The following is a 10,564-nucleotide window of genomic DNA, read 5'->3' as shown; positions in this document are numbered from 1 at the left end:
CACGTGGGGTGGGTGGTTTTACTTGGCAAACTTTGAATTTTGGATTTACATATGAAAGACTGAGAGGGAGATGGGCAGGAAAACATTAGGGGCTTTATTTACAACTCTCCTGTCTTTTTGCAGTGTATTAGCCATATGCTGCCAAATTCTGTTAGAGCACTGTCATGTCTGGTCTGCTGTAACAAGACAGTAAGAAGCAATGCAAAGAACAGTAAACAAGTATATTCAAATATTTCCACCGTACCTCTTTTTGATAATTTCAAATCACTAATGGGTAAATCCTAGCAGACAGTTTGATCTCTTCATGGGAGTGGTCCACACTGCTTGCTAGGACTAACTGCTATAAGAAATCCACAGCAGTGTACTGTATTATTGTGAATTTTTTTACCTGTGAATTTATTTTCAGAAGGCAGAAGCGTGTGTATCTTGGAATGTGTAAACACCAAAATTATCTCCAAAGCTTACACCTTGCCAAGTGATACCCTATCTGGCTGGTTGCTACCTGATATCTGATGGGTAAAAAGAAATTTTCTACTATGTGTTTCATTAAATTTTAAAAAATATATCTGAATTAAATGTAATGTTTGCTCCCTTTTAGTCAATAAACAAAGATTTAAAGCTGTAAAAGAGTGAGGAAAAGGACTTTCTTCCATTATAATTCCTATTGGGGGTAGAACACATAATTATAGTGGCTTCAGTTTATCCACAGCTGTGGGCTCTGGACTGATTAAAAGTATTTTTGATGAAGAGTAGAAAACACAGACATGGGAGTCTTTGATATTATTGTTTTGAATGAAAAATTAAAATGTAAAGTGTCTTCAGGATTTTAGAAGTTTCTTAAAGGACTTCGAGGTCAGATACCTTTTGTTGAAATCAGTAGGACTTTCAGATGCTAGTCTGTCCTTCAAGAATCCATGTATCAAGTGTTTTCTAAAACCCTACCATCTCCTGTCAACATAGTTTACATGGTTAAGATGACTTGAAGTCCTTAAAGGAATTGTGTCTCATTGTTTTGCAATTCCAGACTATTTAATTGATTATTTTTGAGACTAGCTGCTCTGAATGTTCATCGTAGTCAGGCTACATACCTCAAATATGGTTGACTCTTTTCAGCTGGTTTCATAAGAGATATTGAGCATAACTTTTGTCATTTAGATATGAGCAAAATAACCTGAAAGGGAGTTGAAAGATCACCACCACAGATTTTCCATGACTCCTGGGAAAGAATCTGCCTTTATTCCAGTGTTTGCAAGCCTGCACTTTCAATTCTGACTACCAGTTTCTGGCAATTTTCTAGTTTCTTGTCTACTGTTCTCACTTTTTTTTCTTGTTTGTACTTGTTTATTTTCTGTTTGTACTGTTGCTGTGTTGGTTTAAAAAAAGCTGTCTGAGTGCACCCCAGGTCTGTTACCGTGTCAGCCTCATACTCCATTTAAAGAGCAGAGTTGGCCAACTGCTGGATTTTTTTTCCAGCTCTGAGGGATAAACTCCCTACATAATCCTGAAGTTATTTTTTTAAAGATTGAATGTATTTTTGCCCTTGTCTTTTGATAGATAGATACTCTCTAAAGCTTTTCCAACAGTTTCCTTCATCTCACAGTTGTTGCTTGTGAGAAAAGTATTCCTTTCTCCAGATCAAAACATTTGCCTAGACCCTGTTGCCCTCCATGCCATCAGACATCTGCTGTGTCTTTTTGTAACTGCCTTGTGGTGTGAAGTGTTAAATGCCTTTGAAATAGCAGCCTGTGGAAAGAGTGCACAGCAGATAAATCTATGATATCTTTCTGGAAATCTGGCAAGTGCCCTGTCAATGCACACAATGACAGAAAAGGGGTATTTCCTCAGACATATCTTCCTTACTCAATCTTTAACATTGTTTCTTCATTTTAGCAGTGACATGTTCAGTAACTATAGTTAGATAATCATTCTTTTATGCCTTTATATAAATAGTTGTGTTGCATACATTAATGAAAATTTCTGTGAAATTTTAAAAACATTTTTCTTTGGATTTCTGTGGTTTTTTTCTTGAATTTTGTTCAATGTATTGCTATGGTATTTTGTAATTGCTGTTCTGGAATGAAGGTATCCAGGTATGTCATAGAGTCTGCTATTAAAAATTTAAACTCTGTTATTGTATTTGAATTACAGATTCCATTGTGAAATGCAAGTACTGTCTTGATATCTTGAATTACCTTTTAATTATGATGGTTTCATATACTGTTCTTGAAGATGTGAAAGGTGACTGTGTAAGTATTATGTTAAAATATTTTGTGTGGCATTGCAATGCAGACTACTATGACTTACCATATGTGACAGAATTTGAAGTGCTGTAATTTCATTAAAACAGAGATTTAACATAATTTTGGGTTACCAAGAGAAGCATAATTATTCCATATCTTTATATTAATTTACTTACCTTTCTCTTTGCCCCATGAATATGCAAATTGAAATTTCTCCACCCTGCCACCAAAAAATAAAATAAATCAAGATATGAACTGTTTCTTTCTCATCAATAAGACCCTAAAATTATACAGCTTAAATATATCAATAACTGTAATGCAATGGGGAGTGGGTCGGAGATAGAGACGACCACGCGCTCAATGTTCATATGCTAACAGAGAGTGTTTATTGGTTCAACCCCTCCTTGTAAGGCAGGTTTGAGTGGATAGCTCATTGGTCTTATCTTTTAACACTGCCCAGCTCCCAGACCAGTGAGATGTCTGCAGCTTAGGATGGAATGTAATTGGTTGAGGTTCCTGTTCATCAGTCCAGAGGCTGGTTTATGGAATCCTCTGGGTTTCTTATTTATAGCCTAATAAATTGCCCAGTACAAGCCAGCTTGTACTGTGACATACTGTGACAAATAGCTATCTTATTTTCTTGGTTTTTAAATAATTTTGTTTTACTCACAATTATTCCCAATAATATATTAGAAACAGTGGTTTGCAGCTATATTCATTTACTTCACCTTTTTAAACTTGTTGTTCAAGACAAAGCTTTGAAAGCTAAAACCCAGATGTCTTTATCTCTGTATGATCACTGTTAGCCAGTATCGACTTTTGGGTCCATAGTTTTCTTATATTAAGAAGAAATCTGGATAGTTTTTTGAGTAGAGGCTTTATTTCAGGTGATTACATAGAAGAAAATCTGTAGCCTTCTCTGGCTCTGCCCTGTAAGATTATATTTTGTAGGCCAAACAATGGAGAGCAGGTTTGAGGACAGGAGCTGAGGTAGGAATATTTGCCAGTCAAAGACTAACATACAAATAAGAAATGCAGGATCTAATGCGTAATAAACAATATGTGAAAGGTAGCTTGTGCTACTCTTTTCCTTACTGATGCACACTGAAATTTTCATTACTCAGTGGTGGTTGGGACAGGAAACTGCTATTTTAGATTTTAATTTAGTGCTTCTTCAGGCATCAGTTGATTCTCTTCTTAGCAGATTATTTTGCTTTTATTTAGAATGATGAGAATAACTCTGGATAAAATGCATAAGATATATAATGCATATTTGTCTTGCATTGTCAATTTTGTTTTGCCCATTGTCAGATGTGTTTGAAGTTAAATTATGTGTTTGATCATATTATTCATTGAAGCATGTTTAGTTTTTAATGTCTGTGGGTTAGCAATGTGTTATGTGGAAAACTGTTATGAATTTTTATATTACACATTGAATGATGAGCTTTTTTGAGATGAAATAAAATTGTCTGGATGCAAATAAAACCCACATAAAACTCAGTTGTTTATTTATGAAGTCTTCTGTAGATTAATCCAGAACAAAAGACTTAATTTAAGGTATAATATAAAACGGCAAAGGAATCTATAAGGAAATAAATGACACTAGATAGGTAAATACATGGAAAAGAAAGCATGGGTCCAAGTACTGTTTTGCACTGTATGCCATTACCCTCTCATTACCTTCATGGAGAAGAAATGCCACAATTATTTCTGTTGGCAACTACACAAACTCTTATCAGACTTGACCCTCTGGTTTTATGCCTTTTTTCATATTTTAGGTAAAACAGAGTTTTCAAACTCTAGTTGAGCATCTGCAAAATCAAATATTGCAGGTAAAGGTCAGGTGAAAACATGTTTAAACACGCTGTTGGGAGCTAAACACATAATTTAACACATCTTTCCTTAGTTACCTTTCTCTCTCTCTTTCTCTCCAGTCTTTGCTTTGAAACAAATTAGTGTTTGCAAATATGTGAAATAAGAAACCAAAGGATTTGGGCTCACACACTTAGATGGTAAAGACATTCTTCCCACAGTCACCTTAGTAGGCCTTTTCCAGGTGTCGAGGGCCAAAATGATGTGGAGATTTCATGTTCAAAAGCACATTCAACCAGACTGACATGGAAAACCATGGTTTTTTATGGCCTTTTGTAATGCAAAATGCATGCACAGCAGTACCTCTGACTTCACCAGTTTCTGAGAATAGAAATTCTGATAATAGGTTATCTTCTGAAGAATGATATAATCTCTATGAATTTATTGAGTCTAACATGGGTAAAATGTAATGGCTTGTGATATGCAGGTGATTAAATAAGAAATTTTTCATTACTTTCTGAACTAGACTTTTATGAAAGGCTGTAACTCCAGAATATGTCTTTTTGAACTTTCCATTAGTACCACTGAGAGGAGGCTGTCAGTGAATAAATTTTTTTGGACACACATTCAAGAAAAAAATACAAAACTTAAGCAAGCTTATTTTTTTGTGTGAATTTAAGTGCCATGACTCTAATGGAGTGAGCATTAAGTTATTATTTCAGTACTCAAACACACATAAATGGCATTCTGATTTAAGTAGGTAGAACTAAATTTGGCCCTAATTTTACAGTACTTCTGTGATTTTTTCTTTTTTTTAACTTTTTTCTTCATGAATACAGAGCCTTTTTATAGAGCTTCTGATGTGACTGAAATGCACAGAGATATGAGTCTGTTGGTTGATGATCCACTGTCACTCACTGATATTAGCTGATGTCAGTGAAACCCTCCCAGGAAAAAGTTGGCCTTTACTGGGTCACTGAGAGATTGCACTCTAAAGAGGAAAAAAAAGTATACATTTATTATGTAGAAGAATGTGTTGAATTTATTTACTGAGTTTCAAGGCTTTCATACACAGAAAGAACAAGTTCAGGGGGACATTAAATAGAAACTCCAAGTGTGACAGGAGGTTATTTCATATTTCATGCAATATTTCAAATATAAAAGCTCTTCTCTATACAGAACCTCTCCTCAAACTTCCAATAGGAGGTGTAAAAGAAATAAGAGGAACAGTCATATCCTGTAAAGCTCCTGATGTCATAAAGGTTGTATAAATTGACTGGCTCCCAGTTAATCCCTTCATATTGTTCCTGGGTTGAAATTTTATTTGTATTTCTATGTGACATGCAGCAGTTGATTTACCCACATAAGCCTAAGAAAAAATTTAGTATCTATACTGGAGTTTCTCACTGCATATGCTCTTATTTTGTCTTGAACTCCCTTTGTTGCCAATGGATTTTCTTGCATAATAGAACAAGTAAAGCATGTCCAACTAGAAAGCAATACGAGATGAGAGATCTCAGTGTTGTATGTTGTACTGAATTTTTTTGTCATTCTGAAATGAAACTTTTTGAACCTCAGTGACATTACAGAAGTCACAAACTTTATCTTTTCAAAAAGTATGTAGAAAGTATTGTATTTTGATTTATCTTATGTAACTAATGCAGTGTTAAAAGTCTAATAAAAATATAATGTTATCCACCAAAACTGCCAGTTTGTTTATAAAGGCTGACTTCCTAATGCAAAAAAATATAATTTTTTTAACTGAATCCTTGAAAAAAAATGTTAAGGAAAAGACTTAGTGGACGTAATCTCTCTCTTTTTTTTCTTTCTTCCTTTAAAAAAAAACAACAAAAGGAAGTTTCAAACAATTTGTTAGGGATTTCCTCCTGCTCCAACAGATTGATTATTCTATTTCAACAGAATGATAATTGCTGTAAATTCTGTAAACTACTAAGTTTCCTTTGAAATCAGTGTGTGAGTGAAACAGAAGTGTTTTAGGGAGGGTTTCTGAAGGAAGAAAACTGCTTCAAAGAACATCACAAGTAAATGAAAAAGAGAATGGTGTAAATTGATAAAGAAAAAAACCCAGGCTGATTGAGGAAGTGTAAGATAATAGAAGAACATAAGAATCTTAAAATGTTTAGTCATGGAAGAAATACGAATTTGATGTAAGAAATATATCTGTTGGGAAGAAAGTGATACTGAAGTTAAATTAAATCTTCAGTTATGAAAGACTTGTTACTATTGACTTGTTACTATTGTTACTATTGAGTTACTGTTGACTTCTGGATTGAAATTTTGATCTGAATTTTAAGGAATAGAGTGGGCATGTCTTACATAAAAAATAGTTCACTGAGTGTTCTTAAAAAGGAGCTGTTTCTACTAAGGCCAGTAACAAGTGCTGTCTCTACTGGAGTTCCTTAATATTAATTTTTGATGCACTAAGACAGACTGGGTGCTATCCTTTGGTAAGTTGCTGCAGTGAAACAGTGTGCCTCCTAAGTATTGTTAAGTACAAGACTCACCTAGGAACAGTAACAAAAGAAGATGAACTATATCAGTGAGCATTGCATCTAGTCCTTACTTGTGTTCTTAAAGGGAATTTAAAAATGTCTTGAATCTGAAACAAGTCTTAACACACAAATTTTCATGACCTCTGCAAACCTAGTATCTTGTGTCAAAAGCTGTAATGTGACCAGTGCAGCAGTTATGTTTTCTGGGCCCCTGAGTGAAGATGTTATGATGCAGGGTCAGCATCACTAATGCTGTAGTTTAAGAACCTGGATGCAAGGTCCTACACACAAGGTAGAGAAGTCTAATAATAAAATACTCACAGAATCACAGAATCTGCTGAGTTGGAAGAGACCCACAAGGACAATTGTGTCCACCTACAGCACCGCAAAATCCCCAAGAATCACACCATGAGCCTGAGAATACTGTCCAAATGCTTCCTGAACTCTGGCAGGCTGATCCTGTCACCGTTTCCCTGAGGAGCCCATTCCAATGCCCAACCACCCCCTGGGGGAAGAACCTTTTCCTGATACTCAACCAGCCCCCCCACAAAACAATTTAATTCCCTCGGGTCCTGTCCCCTTCTTCCGCTCATGAGGAAGTGGTAACTGCAATGAGGTCTGTCCTGTCTCCTCTTTTCCAGGCTGAACAGACCAAGTGATCTCAGCTACTCCTCATACAGCTTCCCCTGAAGGCTTTGGAATTTCAATGCTGAATTAGCTTATCAAGGAAAGATATGACGCTAACATAACTTGTGGCTTTTTAGTCCTGAATGTATTAAAAATCACATTTTGCCAAAATAAAATTCTTCAAATCACATAACTTCCTTTTTTTTCCCCCCATCCTTCCACCTGCTTTCTCTAATTTCTACTTCAACAGAAGGAATGGCAAAATCAATCACAGATCTTTATGTGTCACGGTCACTACAGGGAAATGTGTGCATGGAGGTTTACTTTGAGAAACCTTTCATGACCTATCCCTGAAGTCATTGTTTCCTCACTTCTTCATGTGGAAATATTTTTCTTTTCTTTTTATCATTATGTTCTGTCAGTTTGTGCTGTGGAACACAACACTATGGGGAACTGCGGGGAGTTCTTTTAAAACAGATAGTCTGGGAAAAAATTAAGTCAAATGAGACAATATTATATCTGAGAACCATTTATTGGTAACAAAAAAGGCATTGCCCTACAAAAGAAGAGAAGAAAAAATAGAAAAGAAGGAACAAAAAATGAAAAGTATAGTAAATGGAGGCAAGTCCCTGTCGAAGGGAAAAATGATGCATCTGACTCCATTGATATCAGAAGGCTAATTAATTACTTTATTATACTATATTATTCTATATATTTTACACTACATCTAAACTGAAACTGAACAAGAACTCAACAAAATCTCGTGACTGTCTCCTGACTGATCGGCAGGACACAGCTTGCAGAGATTGGTCGAGAAAAAAACGACTCACACCAGAATCCAATTACCAAATCAATTCAGGTAAACAGTCTTCCATAATGCATTCCACTTGTTCACCAACACAGATACAGCAAATGAGATAAGAATTATTTTGATCATTCTCTTCTCTTCTCTTCTCTTCTCTGCTTCTCTCACTGCTTCTCTCAGGTTCAGAGAATGTGTATCCCAGAGAAAAAGGCTGGGGAGAGAGAAAAAGAGGAGACTGAGAAAAAGCAGGCATCACTGCCACAAGGTCGAGGAGTGCCATTGATGTCCAGCTCGCTGCTGCCGGGGAGCCCGTGCAGCTCCTGGAGATGAGCAGCTCCACTGGCACAGATCCCATGGGACGGGCAGGGAATGGATGGATGTGTGCTCGGGCAGGAGGCGCAGAACCTTGGACAGGGTCGCAACAGGAATCGTTGGATCGGTGGAGCAAGGTTAGAGGCAGGTGGCCCCAGCAGGAATGGAGGGATGAAGCAGGCAGGGAGTCAGAGAGGAACACAGGGAAGCAGGACAGGCAGTGGGAGGCTTGGAGGTCAGCCAGTGTCCAGCCAAGCATCCTGCAAGAGAGAGGACAAGTGAGCATGGACAAAAAGAGCAAAAGGAGGCTAGAGACAAAAAATACTCGTAAAATTTTAGAACTCTCACTGCATAAGTACATAAGATCTCAGCCATAGGTCAGAACACCTCATCAGATTGAAGGAGCCACATAAGGGATGTCAATGATTGTAAGAAAATTTAAATTTCATTTCAAGTCTATCTATCTGTCTATCTGGTAGCCAAAACCTTTGAGATTTTTGTCCACAAAGACCACTGTCTTCTACTGTGCTCTTTCTGATTGTGTATCTATACACTTGAAGGTGCAGGAATATTTGTCTTCTACTTGAGCTAGTCTCAAAATGTTGGGGTTTTTTTTGTTTTTTTTTTGTTTTTTTTTGTTTTTTTTTGTTTTTTTTTTTTTTTTTGTTTTTTTGTTTTTTTTTTTGTTTTTTTTTAAGCCTTAAAATAGGGAAAAAAATGTGTAAAACTTCAGGAGAAGTAATTCTTACAAGGAAGATATTGATAATGATCAATTGTATGAACTACAAATACTTGCCATGCGAATCTGCCTTTTTGAAAGGATTTTAAATTTTATTTATTTATTTAGTTAGTTGTTTATTCATTATCACTCATATATATTCATTTTGTAACACTTGCTACTCTTAGTACTAACAATATGTTAGTGAGGAGAGAACTGCATATAGTACTAACAATATGTTAGCAGGATGAGGATCATTGTGAGGATGAGAACTGCTAAGAGGTTCTTGGCAGAACCTCTGCCATGAAGAGAATATGAAAATGGAGAAAAATGCCTGAAGAAATAATCTGATTCAAAGGTAATCTAGACTAAGACTGTCTCTTATCCAATATTTTCTCAAAGTAATTTTATTCTTATGTCTTTTCCACCTTACCACCCACCTAAAGTGAAAATTTTAGCTGCTGTTAAGAGTGACTCAGAGAATTTTTAAATTTGATTTGAAGAGCCACTAGTAATTCACTTGTAGATGAAGTTTCTACCCAACACAAGTGCTGACGTTCTCCTTCACATTCTCAGAGTTTCCCTTTTCAGAAATAGCATCTTCTTTCATTTAGCTCTTGCTGTTCTCTTGTCTGAAATGCACAGATCAAGCGTTTATGAACACAGGTAAATTTGCATTCTGGAACCTATTCATTGTTAATTAGCCAAGCTTTCAGTGACTTAATGAAGATCATGCTGTCCTACCTCATCTGACAAACAGGATGGTATTCTCACAGTTATAAATTGTTCTTTTCTATAAAAAACCTGCAATATGACTTTTATATCAGAATACTAAATCCTGTGGCTGAATTAAATACAGATGATCAAGTCTGTATTTGAATTTCAGTCCTAACAGCTGTCACTTTCTCACCAAACAGTCTTAATCACTAATTTTTATGACAATTTATCATCATGCTTTTGTGAAACTTAGTAATTTTTTCCCGTTTTTGCATTCAGGCTCTACATACCCACTTTCAACATTCTGCACTCCGCCAAAACCCTTCTTTAAGTTTCAGTTCATGCAGAGAGTTAAGGGGCAGGTAGTTCCTTTCTGTCCACATTCCACAGAATTTTAGATTGAAAGATCTAACATCAAAATAATATCAAAATCATAGAATGGTTTGTGGTGGAAGGGACACTACAAAGCATCTTATATTAACCCCCTGCCATCAGCAGGGACATCTTTCACTAGATCAGGTTGCTCAGGGCTCCATCAAACCTAGCATTGAATACTTCCAGGAATAGGACATCTACAACTTCTCCTGGCAACCTGTTCTGGTACCTCACCCTCTTAACAGTAAAGAATTTCTTCCAAGTAACCAATGTAATTTCACACTCTTTCAGTTTAAAGCCATTCCCCCTTCTCCTATCCCTACATACTCTTGTAAAAAACCTCTCTCCAGCTCTCTTATAGGAGCCCTTTAGGTACTGGAAGGTGCTATAAGGAGTCCCTGGAGCCTTCTCTTCTCCAGACTGAAGAGCCACAGGTCTGTTACCC

The sequence above is a fragment of the Passer domesticus genome, chromosome Z (assembly GCF_036417665.1).
Source record: "Passer domesticus isolate bPasDom1 chromosome Z, bPasDom1.hap1, whole genome shotgun sequence".
Taxonomy (NCBI): domain Eukaryota; kingdom Metazoa; phylum Chordata; class Aves; order Passeriformes; family Passeridae; genus Passer; species Passer domesticus.
The sequence above is the reverse complement of the archived record's forward strand: the minus strand, read 5'-3'. Positions refer to the sequence as shown.